Here is a 22,489-nt window from a genome sequence, read left to right on the forward strand (position 1 = left end):
CCGCCTGCTTTCAGGATGCCTATGAGCCAGAGAATAGCCGTGCTGCTGAAATGCAGGGGATTATAAATTTCAAGAAGGTGCCGTGTATGAGAGCACTTGGATCACCTCTGATAGTTGTTTGAATGTTGTATTAGGTGCATGAAGGTGAGGCAGTAGGAAGTCTAGATTTTGCAGTGGGTGCATAATGTGGTCTGACCAGGTTGTGAGAGTGCAAGACAGACTAGAGGGTGCTATGAAGGAAGTAAATTGAGTAAAAAAGGAAGGAGTCCTGGTGGGGTGTGGTCCAGAAGCACATGGGATGGCACTAATGAGAACAAATGGATATGGGCATGTTTCAATTCGGTGGCTCATACATACGAGGCACCAGTGGTTACAGTATAGTATAATGTGGCACTCAGGGCAGAGGTTTTCATTCCAAATATCCTGATCCAAGACAGTGCAGAAACTAAGGGACACAGACAACTAGCTTCTTTATGATCCCTTAAGAATCAGAAGTCAGACATTTCTTCCCACACAGGTTTGCCAAACTGAGGACAGTGTCATATTGAGGAAGTCCATCCCCAACCTCTCTCCCTAATACATCTTTCTAAACGTGCATGCTATCTTAGTGCTAACCTTTATGTAGCAATCTATAATCTAAACTGCAATTCTGACAAAAACATAAATAAATAAATACTATGTTAGATTTCTTGCATTTATCCCCTGCCCACCTTAGGGGATTTTCGTACCTCTGGCTAAAATAATTGTTGAAAATGACTTATACCCTCATTGAGGCAATGTTTTTCTTGATGAATTTCTCAGCTTATGCGTACTGTAGGTGTCACAGTCATGAGCACAAATCAGAATTTCTATTCAACAAAAAATTCATATCCCAGGCAGGTGACAATCCCAATTTCCTACCAAATAACCATCAGTTGACGCATCTGCTGTAATAACACAAAGCGGTCTATTTCCTTCAACCAATGATGCTTCCTTCCTATTTGCATGAACGCTGCTGCTTCTCCATGTCCCTTACTGGCAGGCAGAAGTGTCTTACCGCTATCCCTTTTAAAGGCAGTCTGTGTGTGCTTTAGCTTCTTACTGCATATCCCAGTTGTGCTGTATTCACTTTACCTCAGCTGATTGCTTATTGTGGTTTACCAAAATTGTTCACTTCTTTATTGCTTGAATCTTTCCTAGCATGTCGTTTTGTCTTCTGTAGCACTATGCCCATTTGCAGACAACATGGCTGACCAAAAATAGATCAGGCCATGTTGCCTTTTTGTACTTTACTTTGTGCCTATTACGTAAGCTTGTTGCCTGTACATGAGGGCAGGAGCGTTTCTCTGTGGCTGGAATTCCCAGCCTGACTTCTATACCTGAAAACCCTACATTATCACCTGGCATAAACATTGTCTCCTAAATATTGCCTGTAAAATATCACCCCATTGAAGTTAATATTAGAAAATCTACAACAAACTGGATGATAATGTTGTGAGTGATATTTTGCACACAGTATGTCAGGCGATATCTCTCTATATATGAAATTCTGACATACAACTCCCATAGACAGTTGGCCCAGGCTAAAATCTGTCCCAACAACACAGCCTAAGCCACAAAAGCTCTCATCTGAGGAATCATGGTTATTTGATTTATGGGTTGGATTGGTGGGGTGTGGGAAGGATCCAATACAATTTGGCCATAAAGTTCTGAATTAAAGTGTTCCCAAGATGGTTATCAAAAGTGCAAGAGGATACACATTGGGCAACAAGCCAATATGTGTTAACCCTTACAATGGATAGCAGTCTATTAGATCTGGCATCTTTGGTGTGGTTATCCCCCTAACTTTTTGCCTTTAACCCTCCTGTTTCGCTGACTTGGTTTTTGGTGGTTTTAGGACTCTGTGCACGTTATCACTGTTAAACAGTGCTAAAGTGCTTGTGCTCTCTCCTTAAAACATGATGGAATTTGCTTATACCGAATTGACATATTTAATTTACATGTAAGCCCCTAGTAAAGTGGCACTGCCTGTGACCAGGGCCTATAAATTAAATGCTAAAAGTGGGCCTGCAGCACTAATTGTTCCTCCCACTTAAGTGGCACTTTAAACGTGCCTCAAGTCTGACATTGCAGCCTGTGTGTGCAGCTTTTTAAATTGCCTTTTCGATCTAGCAAAATACACCTTTTGCTAGGCGTAAATCTTCCTTTTTAATACGTGTAAGTCACCCCTAAGGTAGGCCCTGGGCAGCCCAGAGGGCAGGGTGCAGTGTATTTAAAAAGTGGGACATGTACATTTTAGCTTTACATGTCCTTGTAGAGAAGAATTTTTAAATTAATGTTTACATTACTGCAAGGCCTACCTTTCCAATAGGCTAACATTAGAGTTACCTTATTGCATCTAATAAGTAATAATTTACAAATGGGAACAGGTAACCAGTTCATGTTAGGTGTCTTTGGAATTGTAATGAAAAATCTTCTGTCATGGGGAAATCAAATTTGAAATTGAAATATAGAACATTTCACTTTTCGGAAGTTGGCATTTTCCTGCCTTAGCCATTTAATGTCAACATCCTGTCGCTGGGTCACATGGGTCACATGGCTGGGTGCAGCTGACAGTTAAGCTTTGTGTATTCCTCCTAGACAGCCATATACAATAGAGAGCTTAGGTGGGCCTGGATGGGCCATCACTGGCAGGACGGGAGGGCGGAGCTGGGGACAATTCTACTTACACTTGAATAGTCTTTCCCTCCCCACAAAGGGCTGGAGCCAGGACAGGGAATGTAGGATGCCTGGGGGCTTCAAAGGAAAGCCTCTTGAAGCTTCTCTCACTTCAAAGGCAGGCCCTACTATAAATATTGGACCCCAGACACAATTTCTTCAGTGCACTTCTGGACCTGTGGATACTCTGCCAGGAAGAAGGACTGCTGTGCTGCTGAAAGGATTGCCAATCTGCTGGACTGCTGCCCCGAAGGACTGCTGACCTGCTGACCTTTTGCCTGGGTGAGAATTACTAGACATACATCTGTTAAAACCAGGACCCCAGAGTGACTCCAAGGGCTAGGTGGTTGGCCTCCTGACTAGAGTCTCATGGACAGAAGGGTCCAACCACCTTGAACCCAGCACCTGAACTCTGCCATCTGTGAGTCTCACCCTTCCAAATGGTGTACTCCCAGTCCTGGACCCTTGGAAGTGGGCCTGAAGGCGCTGTACCAGCCCATCTGTGGATGCACCAGAACCTACGGATCTCCTCTGCTGCGAGGTTTCTCTCAGCACAAGGACTCTGCATTTGCCTTACATTGGAACGGCCACTGTGCAAATCTGTCATCAACGGAAGCCTTGACGACGGTGCAGGTTCTCACCTCGGAGCTCGTCAGAACCAACATATCACCTCACCTGAGCGACGCATACTAGGCCCTGGACTTCACATCTCAAGCCTTCGTCAATGGGATCCTCGCTGATGATGCAGGACCTCGAATCAAAGCTCTGCAGCTCCTTGGAACCAACACAATGACTCGGCTGCACAACAAATCCTTGACACAGGACATTCCAACACTCCTCAACCAGGATTTAAGGTACTCTTGTTCAGTGGGCCTAACTGGATCGCTGTGAACGGCCTGTGCTCCATCGCAGTCGGCCTGAACTTGTGACTTTGTCCCAGATTGGTGTGGCCAGATATCCACAGTTCGTGCTTTATACTTTTTGGTGTTATTTTCTCTAAAGCCTCTAAACCTGCACATCTCTGGTTCTACTGATTGGATTTTGTCATTTTGGTCTTGTTTTGTTTATTGAAATATACTCAGTTTTTCTAAATTGATGTGGGATTTTTCTTGTGTTGTGTTTTCACTTTATTGCTGTTTAAAGTGTTTAATTAAGCCTCACTTCTCTGTGCCAAGCTAGCAGAAGGTTGAGCACAGGTTATTTTGGAATGTGCTTGTGCCTCATCCTGACTAGGGTTGTGGTCGCTGCTAGAGTAGGGTTTCACCACCCTCAACCAGTAACCCGATTTCTCACACAGGCCTTCAGATAGTAAATGCAAATGCAGCAATGGATGTCAAGGTGTAACATGTTTCACTGATGGTACACCTCACCAGTAAACATTAGTTTTGAGCTAATAACTAGTAAGTGAAAACCAATACCGATCGCTGTCAAATACCCACTACTAATAGAGACAAAAATGAACAAAGGTGCTCAATACAACAACGTCCACTCCCAATAAAGTCATACATATTACACCAAATAGGTACAATATGTGTAGTTGATGTGACGTAATTACTACTCAACAATATGCTCCATTAATGACTTGAGAGAGCTCAAAGAGGTTAAAAAGAAATCTGCTTGAACATGCATGTGGAATTTATTAAATCTACACACACATCTAAGTACCCAATGTGTTACCTCCGAATATAATCCGAAGACAGGATAGGATAAACAAAGTGAATTCATTACCTATATAACAAAATCATCTGGCCAGAAAATGCTATTTTCATCCAGAAAGTCTCATTAATTAGCTTGTGGGAATGCTAACCCCAAGTAAGAGAAACACAACAGATTAGCTGTTTTGGGGATTTGGCACTTATGCCGTTCACCTCGTCCATAATAATGTATTCTATGCGTAGTCTATGCATACTTCAAGTTACTGTCGATTTTCTTCAGCCAATGGCTTCTATGGTTCAGAACCCTTCTCCCACAGGCTTGAGACATTGTCATTCACATTTTCGATCGGCCATGATAAGTATTTTAGTTTCACCTTCTTTCTATTCACTATTTGGGTGTATCTTCTGCCACCAGTGAAATTAATGAGTGAGGAGGGGCTGTTTTACATCTGAAAACTAAGTGCTCTCTGTTCTTTTATGTTCACTAAGGTAACTGTCATTAAGGTACTCCTTCAACATGCACACTAAGAGCTTTCTGGCAACCCCAGATAGTCTGTGCCTCTTGTTCACCCTAAAATGTGAGCAGCAAAGCTGAATGGTGAATGGTATAGATGGAAAGCAGCAACTTTATCAGCTGATGCGGTCACTACTTGTCAGCACTGCAGGGAGCCCATCCTCAGAGCTTTACAGAGGCTAGTTACAGAGAGACTAGCTGCAGGGTACGGTGCTGATGCCAACTGATGCTGAGTCTGTGAAACCAGAGGGTAATATGATGTTGACTGGTGATTCCCTGGTTGTATGATAGAGGCATGACTATATAAACCATGCATGCCTCTACCACAAAGCCTAAACCACAAATTCATCTTAACCACGCATTCCTTTCCCACGCATGCCATTACCACGTAATGTTTTGGTAAAGGCATGAATGGTAAAGGGGTATGCGAGGCAAAGGTTGTGACACCCCTCCCCCCACCATAAGCTATAATCTACCCCCCTTTCCCACCTCCCCACCCTGAGGTCCAAATACCCCACCCCTCCCAACCCCGCACTGTCCCTAACCCTTAAACACTACTGTGACCCCCTCCCAACCCCTTGTGCTTTCCATACAACTACCCCAACCCCTTCCACTCCCTTAGGCAAACCCCTATTTTTAAAAAACTACCCCGCACCCCCCAGCCCTAAAAACGACCCCACCCTCCCCATAGCCCTAAAAGCTACCCCAACTACTGATTGATTCCTCTCCCCCTGCCCTGAAGTCTAAAACCCTGTCCCTTAACCTGACCCAGCCCAGCCCTGACCCAACCCTAAATAATACTGGGCACTCCCCTAAGCCCTAAAAACTATCCTGACTACCCATTCTTCTACCCCTGTCCTGAGGCCTAATACCCTAATTCAAAAACTATCCTGACCATCCCAGAGCCCTAAACACTACTCCGACCCCCTCAGCCCTAAATACTACCCCTGATCCCCCAGACCTGAAAACTGCCTCCAGCCCTGAAAACCATCCTGACCCACCTCTCACCTCTCAGCCCAGAAAACTACCCTCACCAACCCCTGCCCACAAAACTACCCCTGGCCCACCCCTGCCCAGAAAACTACCCCAACCCCCCAGCCTACAAAACGACCCTCGACCCACCCCAGCCTAATAAACTACCCAGCCCACCCCCAGCCCAGAAAACTACCCCCAAACCACCCGCTAGCCCATAAAACTACCCTGGCCCAACCCAGCCCACAAAACTTCCTCGACCCACCCCCAGCCCACAAAAATACCCCAACTCCCAGCCCACAAAACTACCCCTGACCCACCCTCAGCCAACGAAACTGCCCCAACCCACCCCAAGCCCAGAAAACTACCCAAACCTCCCCCCAGCCCAGAACTGCAGCCCAGCCCCATTTACCATGCAGCGGATCTCTTCCTGCAAGGTCTTCCTGCTTGACTGGTATCTAGAGAGAGCAGTCCAGCTGAGTGAGGTCAGACAGTACAAGTGACATTTATAAAGTGTGGTTTTACGTCTCATTGGACCGTGGTCAGTGTGCACATAGCTTGTGAAGGATGGCCTTTCATATGCCGACAGCCTGCACCACAACCTCAACCACAGTACATAAATTAATTCTGTCTAAGAGACAGGAATCATTTCTAAAGTTCATGCTGTGTAAGTGCGGGCGACCTTCTAAATTCTTGCATGCACGATACTGTGGTGATATTGAATAGCACCATTCCTGCGTAAATTACCCTAAAATTATTTATTTTATTAAAGGGTCAAATATCGTGGGAATGCAGCCATTAGCTCTCAAGGGCTTTTCTATCCGTTTTTATTGGGTCTCAAAATCTTCTCCAATCAGGGCAGAGATAGCAGGCATATGACCCTGGAAAATATTACTCAATGTCAATTCTGCAGATTACATATATCTATGTTAAGGGCAATTACATGAACAGATAAATAAGCATTAGCAAAGTCAAAAGGGCTGGCTTTAATTTGCTAATCGCTTGGTTTTGAGAGTGCTTGTTTTTATATGTAATGAACACCGAATTGAGAACATACTAAGGGTGAGAGCACCTATTTTATATGAACCACTACCTTCAAGAGGCTTAACCATTTTTCACTCAGACGTTTTAAAACACTACTTCTACATTGTAAATGTGTTGTGGATGTAAAGTGCAGTAACTTGGAATGTGACTGGAGCCACTGCAATTTACTCTCAACGAAGGACCACATTGTGGCAGTTTCCATGGCAACAAAGATTTTCAAAAGTCAAAACAAAATAAGTATTTAATCAAAGGCATACGTCTGCCAGCTAATGCCAGACCTATTGGCTTTGCTAAAGCTAGCTTCCGATAGGATAGGGTCTTTCTACTCCCTGAGTTACAGGGTCAAATAAATATTGGTTCTCATTGATCTATCCATGGCCTTTGACACTGTCTCTGTCTTGATTCCCATACAGTAGCTGTTTTTATTTAGGGTGAGAAACAGTGAATTGGCATAGTTAGGATAATTTCTTCATGGCTGGGTTCACTTGGTTTCGCTATCTCAATATCAGTCCCTTCCTCACCTACTTTCCTATGGTTTCCCACAAGAGTCCTCCCTCAGTCCTATTCTTGTAATATATATGTTTCCTTGTTTTTTTTGTATTAGGACTTTTGGTTTAGTTTACTTTTTCATGCTCATAATACCTGGCTCATTATCCTCATGAATGGTGAGCTGCAGTGCATGCAGGACTGGTTCAAATAGTGTCTTATAATCAGTTTCAAACTTGGTCCTTGACCAATACTTTGTGGTTCCATGGCTTGGGAGGTGCCCCGACATCAGTACCTTCTGCTTGCAGCCTGGCTTTTATTAGTAAGGATAATCTCATAATATCTCTTTAATGTCCCAAATCAACAATTTGATAGCAGTATGTTTTTTCCCCTAAATCCTTGACACAAAATTCTTCCATTGCTGCCAATGCATTGCCATAAAGTGGTGGTCCAGTCATTTCTAACATCTTGCCTGGACTACACCACCTCACTACATCTAGGACTGTCTCGGAACTCCATGGCAAAACTGCAATTCATATTCCTGTAGCATACTGTATATTAGGGCTTTCTCATCATGAACATAGATCAAAACACCTGGTCAACTTGCACTGGCTTCCCACTGCCAATACGTCATTATTTAAGTGTCTTGTGGTTTATGATTGGGTTATACATGGACCCATCCTAGCCTTTCGTTGGTATGTTCCTAAGTGTAATTTGTGCATTTCGTTTGGTTTTCGTCTGCCAGTTTACACGATCCTACAGTGAGAATGAGTGTTGCAGAGTTTTCTGACATTGCACCTAAATCCTCCTAAATCCTGGAATTAACTGTTGATTTGCATCAGGAGTCACCCATCTAAGAGATGGAGCAACACTTGAAGATTTAGAGGTAAGCAACCACATCCAAAATCCAAGTGCATCTTTATAGACAGGGTATGAACTGATTTCAGGACAGTCGACTCTGGGGGAAGTTGCTTGCTAGTTAGCATTGCAGTGCTGCAGCAATTTTTACTTTCAAATAGAGTCAGCATGGATTCCTGAGACTCATGCTACTAGTGGGGCGTGCCCTTGGTGTTGCCTATAGTAAATGGGGAATAACTACTATCTCTTGGAGTGAAGAGGGAGTCTGACCCGGGGAACCACCTAAAAAAACAAACACTAGAGCCCCAATCTCAGGGTAGCTGAACAGTTGTTTCTGACTGTCGTCTTTTTTCCTTTGTGTTAGTAGTAGTAGTTGGCTAGACAATGATTTATTGCTGCTGTGTGCATTTTGAGTTGTGAGCCTGTGTGCACTCCCTTGTAAGCCCCCCTGGAGGGAGACTTGGACTGCTTGGACCAAACTAACTATGAGAGTCAAGTGCTCAAGGGGTACTTGGCCCATTTGCTCAGGATCTGTTGTAGGTCATGCCCCAAAACATCAGGAGTAATAGGCCTCAACCTTCACGGTTGGACCCGTTAACCCCTGCATGCCCTGCCTGTGGGCCTCTGAAAGGGGTTCTGACACCAGGGACAAGCGGGGAGACAAAGGGAAGAATACAAAGACCAAGGTTTATAAGGTTCTATCAATGGTAAGCCACAAGTCTACAGCCATCCGCCACAGTTGCCCAAAAGCAGGCATAACCTACATGTACATGCTAAGAGACCACTTGCACACATCCCACTCTCCGGAGAAGAGAGGGGTCTCAGTTGTGATAGACTGCATGGACTTGCCAGGGGAGGTCAGTAACCAGTGTTCCAAACCTGAGGGGAGGGAAAGCAAAAGGCATTTACCTTATGACTTGTTCAGCTTCCATCAAATGCCATTCATGTCATGACCTGGACATAGATAAGAGAGTCATCCAAGCTGAATAGAAGATCACTTTAGTTGAACAATTATCTCGATCTGAGTTAAGTATTTCGCTGGGTAGCAATTTAACCAAAATTACATGGAGCCTTTTAGCACAAAATTCCTGAACAGCCTTAGTGAAAGGGTGAAATGAGGAGCAGAGAGGTACAGAACTACTGGATCAGGGACCTTCAACCCTACAAACATTAAAGGATGATTAAAATAGCCCGATACCGTTTTTGAAAATATGTGCAACTGTTGGATTTTGAATTTCTCATTTACTTAAAAATTGTTATTTTCAAAGATTCCAAAGCAAAACACTTACAAGTTAAATGATATACAAACTACTTATGACATTCACATTACTGAGGACACTAGTTGACACACTGAAACTGATTTTAAGTAATGTTCTCAAACCACTGGGGGGGGGCGGGAACTGCTGAGATTTAAACACAAGTTACATGCATTGTAATTAAAGTGCATTTGCTTCAAATTATTAGCTTATATGCTCAACAGTTCAGGGCTCAGCACAGTGATGTCTACTGAGCTGCATTTGTCCTCCACGTATATCCACCAATCTCCTGAATGGAGGGGACTCTACCTCACCATTGTGTTATGGGGCACTCTTACTTTGTGGGTACTGATGGCAGCATCAGAATATGGAGTTATCACACTCACCAGACAAGTGCATCATACTCTTTAATCGCCATTGATCACCACTTCGCTGCAGTGGGCCTATTATAATTGGGACCTGAGATGTTTTCTAGCAACGTGAATTCTACTCCTATAGATATTGACACAATTTTGTAGTCAGTTTTTTGCTGATTCTGAAGGGTACGCGTTGTGGAACGCACCCACAATCTTCCACCATTAACCAGATCTTCAGATTAGAAGCTGGGATGCTTATAATAAGGTTACAACTATGCAGGGATTCCTGCAACGTTGTTAGGCAATGTACTGTTCCTATTTCCATACATAATATGATTGGTCAAAAGTAGGTGCTCACAGCCAAATGATGTTACACAAGAGAGGAGAAGACATCATCCACTGTCTGCTTCTCTTATGTTAGCTATTTCATGTATTCTCACGTGTGTATATCTAGATCCGAGTATGGGATTTGTCCAAAATACAGTCGCGGCCGGCATGACTCGCGGGTGGGAGGGGCGGAGGGTTGCGCCGGGAGGGGGTCGCGTGGTGGATTTAAAAAAAAAAAAAGTTAACTTACCTTCGCCGGCCCCACGTCGTCTCTGCTTCTCTGCTCCTCACAGGGACCAGGCAGCTTCCCTTTCCTCCCCTAAGCCATCACAATGCTGCAATGGCAGCGTTGTGATTAGTTGGGACGCCGAACACACAGGCTTCTATGGGGAGGCCATTTTCACCATGTAGGCTGCATGTAGCCTACATGGAGAAACGGCAGAGTGCGTGTGACTGGTTTGGTCTGCCCTGGGGCAGACAGTCAGCGGCCTCAGAGTGGGCAAGCCTCTACACCCTTGCCCTACAGCAGGACAGACAACCTGCCCGCCCCAAACCAAACCCTTCTGCTTACTCCTAGTGCGAGAAGCAGAAACATAAAATGGTATTTATAATCCCATTTTATGTTCCTGGTTCTCGCACTGCGAGAAAGCAGTGGGGAGACTCTCCTCTGCGCACATGGAGAAGCCGCCCTGCCAAAATATATTATACTTGAAACCGTACCAGGAATATTTCTGTTGCAATTATTTGTTATTTTTTTAATTATTTTCCAGAGCCCTATACACAAAGACTTAATTTTCAGTGTGAAGTTTAATTTAGAGTTTGGTGGTGCATTCTACACAAAAGCTCATTTAGGAGCTTATGATGAGTAGGACCACCGCCACCACTGCAGGTCCGCCCACAGTATTCAAACTGTGGCTGTCAGACCGACACAGGACTGCCGCGTCCACTGGGGATCCAGGATCCCATGGCGGTAGCACAGCAAAAGGGGGCAGCAATATGCTGGCGGTGCCGCTACGGCACCGCCATGCATATTGCGAGTTGCCATTCCACCGCCTCTTTCATGGGGGTGAGCCCGCCATTAAAAGGATTGCGGAGAGACAACGCCTCTCCTGGGCCTGGGATTGCATGTGGAGAGGCACATGTTGTGCCCCCCGGAACTGCCCACCAGTTCCTGTATGGTGTGGCATTCATGCCACACCATGCAGGAACGTGCTGCAGGCACTGTCACGGCAGCATCTGTCATTACGGCTCACCTATGAGCCTTATACAGCTACCACTGTGAGACTGCAGCAGCACTGCCCACCCGCCATGGATTGCAGTTGTAATACAGCAGGGGAGCAACGACGGTCCTCCTTTTGGCACAGCTGTAGAAAGCCGTCAGGAGACCCGCCAAACTCGTACTAAAACCCTAAATGTTTATGATGTTTTCAATTTTACTTTTATTTTCCCTGCTTTAACTTACATTAAAATATTTTCCTAGAAGGAACTGCTAGCAGTGTACATGAAGAAAGCAAATATGGTACACATTTTTCCTGTGTTTGAACTTCAGACTTTTTCATTGGCCGATGTTTGCCTTTCTTTGCAGACAATGGATCCCATGCAGTAAACTGTTGTAGTGGGACAAGAGTGAGCTAAGAGCCGCTGTACCACCTGGAGACTTATGACTTAAATGAGAGAATGCAGTTTTATACACAGAGGTAGTTACAACAAACTTCTGACTCTTAAAATGATTTCTGTGGGAGTAGTATTGTTTTTCAGCATTACCACAAGTGAAAACAAGCATTTGCAATGGAATTGATCTCGCCTTTGGGACCTTATATGTATTTAGCTATGCGGCACATTAGCCTGGGCGCTGAAACAACTACTGTTCTTTAACATGGAGGGAAAGTAAGCACCAAACTGCGTGACACGCCATGTATGGGAACATATGGAAACAAATATTGCCTTTCAGCCGGAAATGGTATAGTCCAAAGCTCTGTTTTTAATATAAAATTAGGGCCTTCTGCAGTCATATCACTGGAAATACAAGATTTGCAAAAAATATTATTGTCTATGGGTGCTCGTGCAAGACAATTTCTATGGACTGGAATCTAGAAAATGCTAAAGTGATTCTGGTATTTTACTGACCTCTACTGGTCGCTTTCTATCAAGAAAGTTAAATAGAGGCAGTTGGAGAAAATTTTAAAAAAGAAAGTCCCTCAGCAGAAAACAATTCTGTTTTTTACTGACTTTCACCGGTCGGTTTCTATCAAGACAGTGAAACAGAGGCAGTTAAACGAGGAGAAAGCAATTCTGGTATTTTACTGACCTCTACTGGATGTTTTCTATCAAGACAGTTAAATAGAGGCAGTTGAAAAGAAAAAAAGTCCCTCTGTGGAAGCAGACAAGTCATAGGGCTGATCTCCAGAGCCCACAAAGTACATACACATATAAGTATATACTAAAGTGTATAGAAGAGGTCTCGAATACTCGACTTAAAAAGCAGATGCCACAATAGTATGGTGCAACAGGTTTCCTCCACATATGATGCATAATACATGTACACATCTGTTTCTTCTCTAATCACGAAGCTTACAGTTTCACAGATTACATGTGACCCGAAGTCTTATATCTACTCCTAAATATTAAGCATGAATGAATGCTACTTACGGATGTTTTTTTAGCCAAACCCCAAAAAAGGCTCCAACTAAAAGATACGAAGATCTTAATTCCTAGCCTGTCAGCTTTTGTAACACAGTCACCTTTGGCATAGTTCTCCAGAAAATGTAAATATTTTCCTATAGTGCCCTATACCAGTTGTGGGAAATATAGTATTTTTTCAGAAAATAGCATACACATCTAAATGTAAGGCTTCATAAAAAGCGTGATGCTAAGGATCATATGGTTCAATCATTTGTCACCTTACTTTAAAACGCTTTGCCCTCTAGAGTATCCTTAGAAAATCTGACGCAATTCAACGATTATTATGTTTCATTCAATTGCCATAGGGTGCCAGATTAATTAAAGTGTACGTGGCCTGAGTGGCCTTGGTTTCTCGGATTCGCTGTGAGTCACATTTACAAAAATAGATGCTTTGGGCCAGATATTTGAGATTGTCACGCAGTGCAGCGCAGTGAGTCACTTGTTACGCTGCACTGCATGACAGGGAAAGGGCAGGAATGTGCAGTTTTTAGCAGAACACAGGGCATTTCTGTCTTTTCCCCTGGGCTGGTGCCCTTTTGGCTGCCTAGCGCCACCTCAAGCACCCTTGCAATATGGTACATGGGTGAGTGTATTGTAAGGTAGATTGTTTTTGTGCAAAAAGGGACACCTTCCTGCACAAAAACAATCCCTTGAGTTATTTTCCTCTTTCTATGTGTGCTGCAGAATGCAGCACACATAGCAAGAGGAACAAGTATTTTCAATGCAATAGGCCTCGCATTTGTGAGAGTTTAAGCTATTGGCATTGTAAATGATAATGCAGTTTATTTATGTGTTTTTAAAAGGCATTGTCATTTCTAATGCTAAAAGCTCAAACTCTCGTAAATGCGAGACCGCTTTACAGGTGGCCGCGCCCCTTTGTTTAGAGGCTGCTCACTGTATTCAGGTTACAGTGAGCGGCGTCTAAAGAAAGGGGTCCAGTGAACATTAAAGTGAAAGCGCGGTATGGGACGCTTTCACCCAAATGTAAATGTAAATAAATGTGTCTTGTAAAGCGCACTGCTGCCCTGAAGCGTCGTGGCGCTGTAGACCGCTGGGGAACCCGTCCTGGCTTTCCCTGTGAGATGGTCCCTACTGGGTATCTCCAAGGTGAAACCAGGCATCCCTGGCGAATGTGGGGGGCCGTTGTAAAGATGAGGCAAGCTAATGCCCAGAGTTGCCGAGTGTGATCCCTAGTTAGAGTAGGCACCGAGGCGAGAATTATCGAGTCCGCTAACCCTGGTTCACGACCCTGCCGCGATGGGAATTGAACCCTGGTCCGGGGCCGTTCTCTGCTTCCGGGTCTGCCGCCTCTAACCAGTGAGCCACACCACCCAAAAACAAAAAATAAATAATCAAAGAAAAGTTCTATAGCCGCTTAAGCCGCTTAAGTGAAAGCGGACAGAGCTGTAAATTAAATAAATAAATACGCGCTGCCTCTAAAGTGAAAGCGCACTGTGCTGTCAATTAAATAAATAAATATGCTCGGCCGCTAATGTGAAAGCGTAAATTTAATAAATGAATAAGGGCGGCTGCTATAGTTAAAGCAGACTGCACTGTAAATGAAGTAAATACAATACTAATAACAATTTTAAAGCGGCAGCGTGCTGCGACGTTGTGGGTGGAATAGGGGAAGATCATTAAAGAAAATAGTACGCACCAACTAAATAAAGCAGACCGTGTAACAACACAAGTAAAAGGTTCCGTCCTTATGGAAGGTTACAAATGCAGACAAGGCGGTAGCAAGGAGGGACTACTAAGCCTATTCACGAATGAAAAGCAACGATTTTGAAAGGACAGTAACAGGAGCCAATCAAAAAGGTGGGCGGAAAATGGGTGGAGCTTTTATTTCATACCTCAGTACAGCATGCCTCGCAGAGCAGTGCATGCACTGCCCAGGCTCGAAATAAAAAACTAGGAGAAATAAGCATATTTCTCATCATTACTCCTCACCTGCTGATGCGTAGGTTTTTGGTGCATTCCCAGGTCTACCACTTTTGGTAAATCTGGGAAGGAGTCAAAATCCTTGGATGTTGCGTGGAAACACCCATGGAATGCCTCCCTGGTGCAGGGTAAGGCACAGCAGGGATTTGCGCTGAGTTGCTTTACTCAAGATTTATGAAGCCGCCTAGGGCCATGAAAGGTGTCCTTGCACGGCTTCATAAATCAACCTTTTGAATTTGCTTCGCTCTTGCACCACGTTGCATGGTGCAGGAGCCATGCAACAGGGTTCGTAAATATGCTCCCCCCGTCTCTAGTTCATGTGCAAATTCAACAATTTAGCACACGTGATGAAAACAGTGGGTCACAGAAACACAGTCAAGAAGTTCAGTTTAAGCTGCTGCTCTGTTTTTCCATGCATGTGGCCCTTGACTCTTAAGGAACATTCAGAAGGCCCCATGAGACTTGGTGCAATCAAACACAGTTATGAGCCACTACAGAGCTGCGCCTTGCAGCTATAGAAAAAGATGTCAGCGATGTGAATCTCCCACCACTAGCTGCTCTTACAAAAATTCCACTCTTGGAGCTCAATGCACTAATGGGAAAGACTTTGAAGAGCAACAGCAGACTAATCGACTTGGCCACCTTGTGTTCCTATAAGTCAAGTCAAGTCAGCAGTCTCTGACATAGGGAAACGCAGTTAGTTTGCAAAGAGCCAAGTTTTTAGTCCTTTGCGAAAACGGCCATGATCAGGGGAGTTACAGAGATGGAACAGCATTTTGTTCCATGCGGCCGGAGCCAGAACCGAAAAAGCTCGACCGCCATTTCTGGCGGTACGTGTTCTCAAAGGTATCAGTAGAAGTTTGTTTCTGGATCTGAGATCCCTTAGTGGCTGATACCATCTGAGTTTTTTGGACCAGTATTTAGGACCCTTTTCATACTGTTGTCTGTGAACCAGACATAGTATTTTGAAAAGGATACGCTTATTTACCGGCAACCAAAGTAGGCTTTTTATACAGGCAGCAGAAGAAGTTTTTCTCTGGAGGTTAAGAACCAGCCGGGCTGCGGTATTCTGGAGAACCTGCAGCCTCCTCAGATGGTGGTCATGTATAGAAGACAAAAGTGCGTTCCCGTAGTCCATCCTATTTATTATAAGGCCTTGGACTAAGGGTTTTCGGCCTGAATAGGGATCCACTTAAAGATAAGTACACAGAATATTTAATTTACACCTCCAAAAATATTTAAAAAAAGTAATATCCATACTCTAATTTGAAAGTAGGCTATACAATTAAGTATCTAAGATTTTGTCTTATGTACATCTAGATATCTCAGTTTGGAAGGCTATTAGAACACGCAGTGCCCAGCATCTAAGATCTTCAGGCTCTGTGCTTACAAAAGAGTCCATCAAACATATTATCTTCTTATGCCCTTTGCTACTGGACCTAAGGAAAAAATATTTCAGGGCAACATTTATTGCAGCCAATGTTAGAACCATGCAGCCATCAATTAAGCCCTGCATTTTCTCAAAGAACTATCAATTTATTAGGAAGCTGCAAGGATTTTTAGAACTCTCTTTTTTTCGTTTACAAAAACACGTAAACCCTAATGACACTGGATGATTCTTTTGCAGATTTTTTTGCTTCATTATATTTTTTGGGGTATTACAGTTTTTATTGACATTCTGTGTTAATTGCTCAAATAACTTATTTAATCATATTTTATTATTTTAATTGATGTCTTTACTATACAATGACCTTACTTACCACCGCACCCCCACCGACCCTGTTGTTGACATTCAGTGTCACCTTCGGGCTTCCGAGTGCATCGTGTCTCTGGTGAGATGCTTACAGCATGAATCCTGTTGCACTGTCAGTACACCTACAATATCACCCCTGGACTTCTTTTGGAGAAAGGCCAGTGTGAGAAGTTGGCCTGGTATATGATGTTCACTATTCTAGTGAACACCTTGCACCAGTCCAAACAACCCTTATGGTGATGGTTGTAAAGTCAACCTTATAGACCAGCTACCCTAGAGGTAGCGTGGACAGAACAGTCTTAGGCTAAAAGACTCTTGAGGGCGTGTAAAGCCAGCTGTTTTACCATATGTAACCCCTTGAATATCAAATGAAAAGACACCACACAGGATATATATAAAATATATATGTATTTATTTACTAACACACTCCTCTGAACTCTTTATGAGGTCATAGGCAAAAGCACATAACAAGTTACACTTAGAAATACTTTAAATAGCACAATTTACAGTTGGGCCCTAGGGGCGCGTAAAACCATACACTAAGTAAGTGGTATAAGAACCACGACTCAGGAAAGGAGAGGGCCTAGGGCCTAGGGAATCGCTGGGGCTACACTATCTGACCCTTAGGTTAGGAGTAGGAGGCCCACAGGCGGCGCGTGCAGTGTCAGTACACTCACGCGACAGTCAATAGAAAGTCAATAGGAACGTAAAAAGGTAAGTAATGAAGATTTAGGACACTTCCGGTCTAACTAGGATTATACATCCAACAAAACTGGACACTAGGATAGTCAATCCCTACAGGAGCACCGAAGTACTCGCGTTACCTCACCCACGGGCTGCGGGTGCAGAGGTGTCAAAGTGTGTCGGGTTTTCTCGTTGATTCCTATGGAGCCTCGGAAGAAGATGCTGCAGGCGACCAGGAGGAAGATGTCCGGGTGGATCCAAGGGTGGATCGGAGTTGAAGAAGACCTGAAAGCAGAGGGGACAGAGTCTAGGTCACTAGCCAGTGACCGGGTGGAACCAGGAAGGAACCAGACGTCGTCGAGGAGCAATCAGGTGCTGTCGTGAAGCTTGTCTTTGCAGCCACGCGGACCAGGAGGCGTCGAGGATGACCAGGTGCTGGAGAGGAGCTGTCCCACAAAGGTTCTCGCAGATGGAGGGGTCGGCTTCAAGATCGGAGCCAACAAGCCTAAGCAAAGGCAACCCAAGCAAGATACACAAAAGGCTTCTGGTGCAGACCAGGAGGGTCTGAGGTACTTCACCTTTGCAGGGAAGCAAGGACCAGTCTGGAGCAACCAGACCAGTGATGGATTTTCAAGAGGATCGTCGCCACAGGGCTACTAGCCAACGGGCCAGCAACTGGACAACGCATAGAGCAGAACACAAGCAGAAGGGCCCCACGCAGATCTCGTGGAGTGTGGAGGGCTTGTCTTTGGTGCAGGTGGAGCTCGGTGTCGGGGTGTCTCAGTCCCCAGTGCACAGCTTCAAGGAGGCCTCAGGAGCTGCGCTGTTAGCAAGTTGAAGACTTTCCAAGTTGCCTGGATCCACGGGTTCTGACGCCTTCCACAGAGCTCAGCTGTGCTGGAGTTGTGCAGTGGGGTCAGAAAGGTCCGGGAGTTGAGGTCTTGTCAGGCTCTGTGCTCGGGTTCTGGCGGGAACTGGGACAAAGCAAGCCGTTGAGTTGCTGGATGGTGCCTGGTTGCCCAGGGTGGTCACTCCTTGGCCACAAGGGAGATTCTTCAGTCTTCAGCTCAGGTGAATGTCGAAGGGTCCAGAGTTTCATTTCAAATCGATTCCAGGATTAATCTAAAGTCTCCTGGGTCAGCTCCTACCTTTATACAACTAAAGGGGGCTGGTTTAGGTTCTGGGTCCCTCCTGTGGGTGGGACCAGGAAGGGGGGTGGTTACACCCCCTTTCCTTTGTCCAGTTTTGCGCCAGAGCTGGGGCTTGAGTGCCCCAGCAACCGGTTTGAACTGGGGTATGCATGAAGCACCTAGTGTGCCTCAGGCAGTGTCTCAATCTATTCAGCCCACACTGTCCCAATACACATCCTCCTGTCTGGGGTGGTGCTCGCACCTCCCCAAGCAGGAAATCTATTGTCCAAACCTCTGTGACTGGAAGGACTCCCAGCAGCAGGAGGTCAGACTTGTGTCTGTGTCAGCAGCATCCATTTTGTGATGGTGGGGCTCTGGTTAACTTTAACCGGGATCGTTGGACTTAACATGTCTTCTCCCTCTAGAAGGGTGGAATTCTACCCCCGTCGCCAGAATTGGCGAGGGGGTAGTATTCCAAAGCATATGACACCTTACACGACATGTTTGGATAAAGCCAAACCAAAGTTAGCATCTAACCGCAAGGGTTATAATGCACTTAAGAGTATATGGTATGGCGATATCATAGAACAGCTATAAGGACATGGTCCCAAAAGCTGCAGACAGGCTCAGCTCATGCTAGAGCACCATCTCACACATAACCAAGCACTCTGCCTGCAGGATTGTTAAGGCCTGCCATAGGAGTGACTTATAGGTTACTATGTGTCTATATTTAAGTAGGTATAGGAATACTACACTTAAGCAAGGAGTGATTACACGACCTTGCCCCAGCTGAGTGATCAGCCAGTTGTGTCTATTTGAGTGGCCAGCCAGGGGTGGCATAATACATGCTGCAGACCCTGGTAGGCCTTGGTTACACCTATGCCCTGAGTACCTATGGTACACTTCTACAGGGGCTGACAAGGTGAACCAAATTCTCAATTGTGGATGTACCTAGAGTACATGGTGTGAATTTAGGGAGAGTGCATCTGTGCTGTGGGTCTGATTAGCAGGCCCACAGCCATATCTAAGTCGAAAATCAGTAAAGCAAAGCAAAAAGTGGGGGTGACCATAGGAAGCAGACCCTACTCTCCTACAGCCAGGAACCCCACATGGGGATGCATTCTATGACTGCAGCCCCTCTGTGGAGTAGAAAGAGAATTCCTAGACCCCTCTCATTGAGCGTCTTGGAGAGCAGATTAACTGTGTGCTCTTTACTGGGGGCACACAATTGACAAATCCCTCACCTTTAACCCCTTGACCACTGCACAAATTCCGCCACGGTGCAGGGGAATTAATGAGTGGGTGTTTTTTCGGACGGCCCCTGGGCATCCTCAGCACACGCCCACTGTGACATTCACTCCTCCTGACGGTCCGAGTGGTCGCTCCCAGTGTCCCTGGCAGACACGTGGTCTTTGGTATCGTAGCGCCGCCTTGCCAAGTTGAAATTATCTGTGCTGCATTAAACTTCGCCTGCCTGTGTAACGCTCTACCTGCTTAGCGCTGCTGAATTTAAATTCGCCTGCCTGTGTAACGCTCTACCTGCTTAGCGCTGCTGTGCCAAAGTTGGAATTATTTGTGCAGCATTCGTATTTAGCCTGCCTGTGTAACGCTTTTGCCTCCTTAGCGCTCGAAGATTTGGCTGTACTTATTATTATTGACTTTGTTTTGCGCGTTAGCCAATAGCGCTCCGCCCTGCCCCCCCCTCCGCCTCCATTTTGTTTGTTTTCCTGCTCCTCGTGTGCCCGACCCGCCTCCCAGCTGAGACGCCCTCCCACTGGCTTCTTATTGCGCTCCTCGGCTCCTAGTCGCTGTGACTCACTCCTCCTGACGGTCCGAGTGGTCGCTCCCAGTGTCCCTGGCAGACACGTGGTCTTTGGTATCGTAGCGCCGCCTTGCCAAGTTGAAATTATCTGTGCTGCATTTAACTTCGCCTGCCTGTGTAACGCTCTACCTGCTTAGCGCTGCTGAATTTAAATTCGCCTGCCTGTGTAACGCTCTACCTGCTTAGCGCTGCTGTGCCAAAGTTGGAATTATTTGTGCAGCATTCGTATTTAGCCTGCCTGTGTAACGCTTTTGCCTCCTTAGCGCTCGAAGATTTGGCTGTACTTATTATTATTGACTTTGTTTTGCGCGTTAGCCAATAGCGCTCCGCCCTGCCCCCCCCTCCGCCTCCATTTTGTTTGTTTTCCTGCTCCTCGTGTGCCCGACCCGCCTCCCAGCTGAGACGCCCTTCCACTGGCTTCTTATTGCGCTCCTCGGCTCCTAGTCGCTGTGACTCACTCCTCCTGACGGTCCGAGTGGTCGCTCCCAGTGTCCCTGGCAGACACGTGGTCTTTGGTATCGTAGCGCCGCCTTGCCAAGTTGAAATTATCTGTGCTGCATTTAACTTCGCCTGCCTGTGTAACGCTCTACCTGCTTAGCGCTGCTGAATTTAAATTCGCCTGCCTGTGTAACGCTCTACCTGCTTAGCGCTGCTGTGCCAAAGTTGGAATTATTTGTGCAGCATTCGTATTTAGCCTGCCTGTGTAACGCTTTTGCCTCCTTAGCGCTCGAAGATTTGGCTGTACTTATTATTATTGACTTTGTTTTGTGCGTTAGCCAATAGCGCTCCGCCCTGCCCCCCCCTCCGCCTCCATTTTGTTTGTTTTCCTGCTCCTCGTGTGCCCGACCCGCCTCCCAGCTGAGACGCCCTCCCACTGGCTTCTTATTGCGCTCCTCGGCTCCTAGTCGCTGTGACTCACTCCTCCTGACGGTCCGAGTGGTCGCTCCCAGTGTCCCTGGCAGACACGTGGTCTTTGGTATCGTAGCGCCGCCTTGCCAAGTTGAAATTATCTGTGCTGCATTTAACTTCGCCTGCCTGTGTAACGCTCTACCTGCTTAGCGCTGCTGAATTTAAATTCGCCTGCCTGTGTAACGCTCTACCTGCTTAGCGCTGCTGTGCCAAAGTTGGAATTATTTGTGCAGCATTCGTATTTAGCCTGCCTGTGTAATGCTTTTGCCTCCTTAGCGCTCGAAGATTTGGCTGTACTTATTATTATTGACTTTGTTTTGCGCGTTAGCCAATAGCGCTCCGCCCTGCCCCCCCTCCGCCTCCATTTTGTTTGTTTTCCTGCTCCTCGTGTGCCCGACCCGCCTCCCAGCTGAGACGCCCTCCCACTGGCTTCTTATTGCGCTCCTCGGCTCCTAGTCGCTGTGACTCACTCCTCCTGACGGTCCGAGTGGTCGCTCCCAGTGTCCCTGGCAGACACGTGGTCTTTGGTATCGTAGCGCCGCCTTGCCAAGTTGAAATTATCTGTGCTGCATTTAACTTCGCCTGCCTGTGTAACGCTCTACCTGCTTAGCGCTGCTGAATTTAAATTCGCCTGCCTGTGTAACGCTCTACCTGCTTAGCGCTGCTGTGCCAAAGTTGGAATTATTTGTGCAGCATTCGTATTTAGCCTGCCTGTGTAACGCTTTTGCCTCCTTAGCGCTCGAAGATTTGGCTGTACTTATTATTATTGACTTTGTTTTGCGCGTTAGCCAATAGCGCTCCGCCCTGCCCCCCCCTCCGCCTCCATTTTGTTTGTTTTCCTGCTCCTCGTGTGCCCGACCCGCCTCCCAGCTGAGACGCCCTCGCCCCTCCCCCTCCACTATCCATATATGACAGTAGTTCCCGCGCGCAGCGTCCACGCGCAGCGACCGCGCCCAATCCGCGCCGAAGGTGCGCCAAAGGTAAGCCCGTCTACGCCCATCCGCGCCTGGACCGCGCCCAGCGCCAGACCCCCTGCCCCTCGCGCCTCCCAGCCCCCCCGCATTACGTACGATGCTGCCACCCTCCTAGCCCTTAACCCCGGTCGCGCTCCCAACTGCGTCCAAGCCGCTCCTGGTCGCACCCATGGACCATTCTCCTGCTTCTCCTGCAAATTTTGCGGCACCTACATCATCCCCGCTACGACCACAACACAGATCCCCGACCCCAACCACCTAAAATGCATCCTTCTCAACACCCGCTCGGTCCACAGGCACGCCATTGACCTTTGGAACCTACTAGACACCATCTCTCCTGACGTCGCCTTCCTAACAGAAACATGGATGAACGCTTCCTCAGCCCCTGACATCGCCATCGCTATCCCGGATGACTATAAGATCACACGC

At 46.2% G+C, this 22,489-nt stretch overlaps 1 protein-coding gene across 2 annotated transcripts in view; it reads left to right on the top strand.

The window, feature by feature from the left end:
• Positions 1-22,489, top strand: part of FHL2 (four and a half LIM domains 2) — a 404,990-nt gene that overhangs the window by 68,170 nt on the left and 314,331 nt on the right. The gene's annotated exons all lie outside the window — the stretch shown is intronic.

This window comes from Lissotriton vulgaris, chromosome 8 (genome assembly GCF_964263255.1).
Source record: "Lissotriton vulgaris chromosome 8, aLisVul1.2, whole genome shotgun sequence".
Classification (NCBI taxonomy): domain Eukaryota; kingdom Metazoa; phylum Chordata; class Amphibia; order Caudata; family Salamandridae; genus Lissotriton; species Lissotriton vulgaris.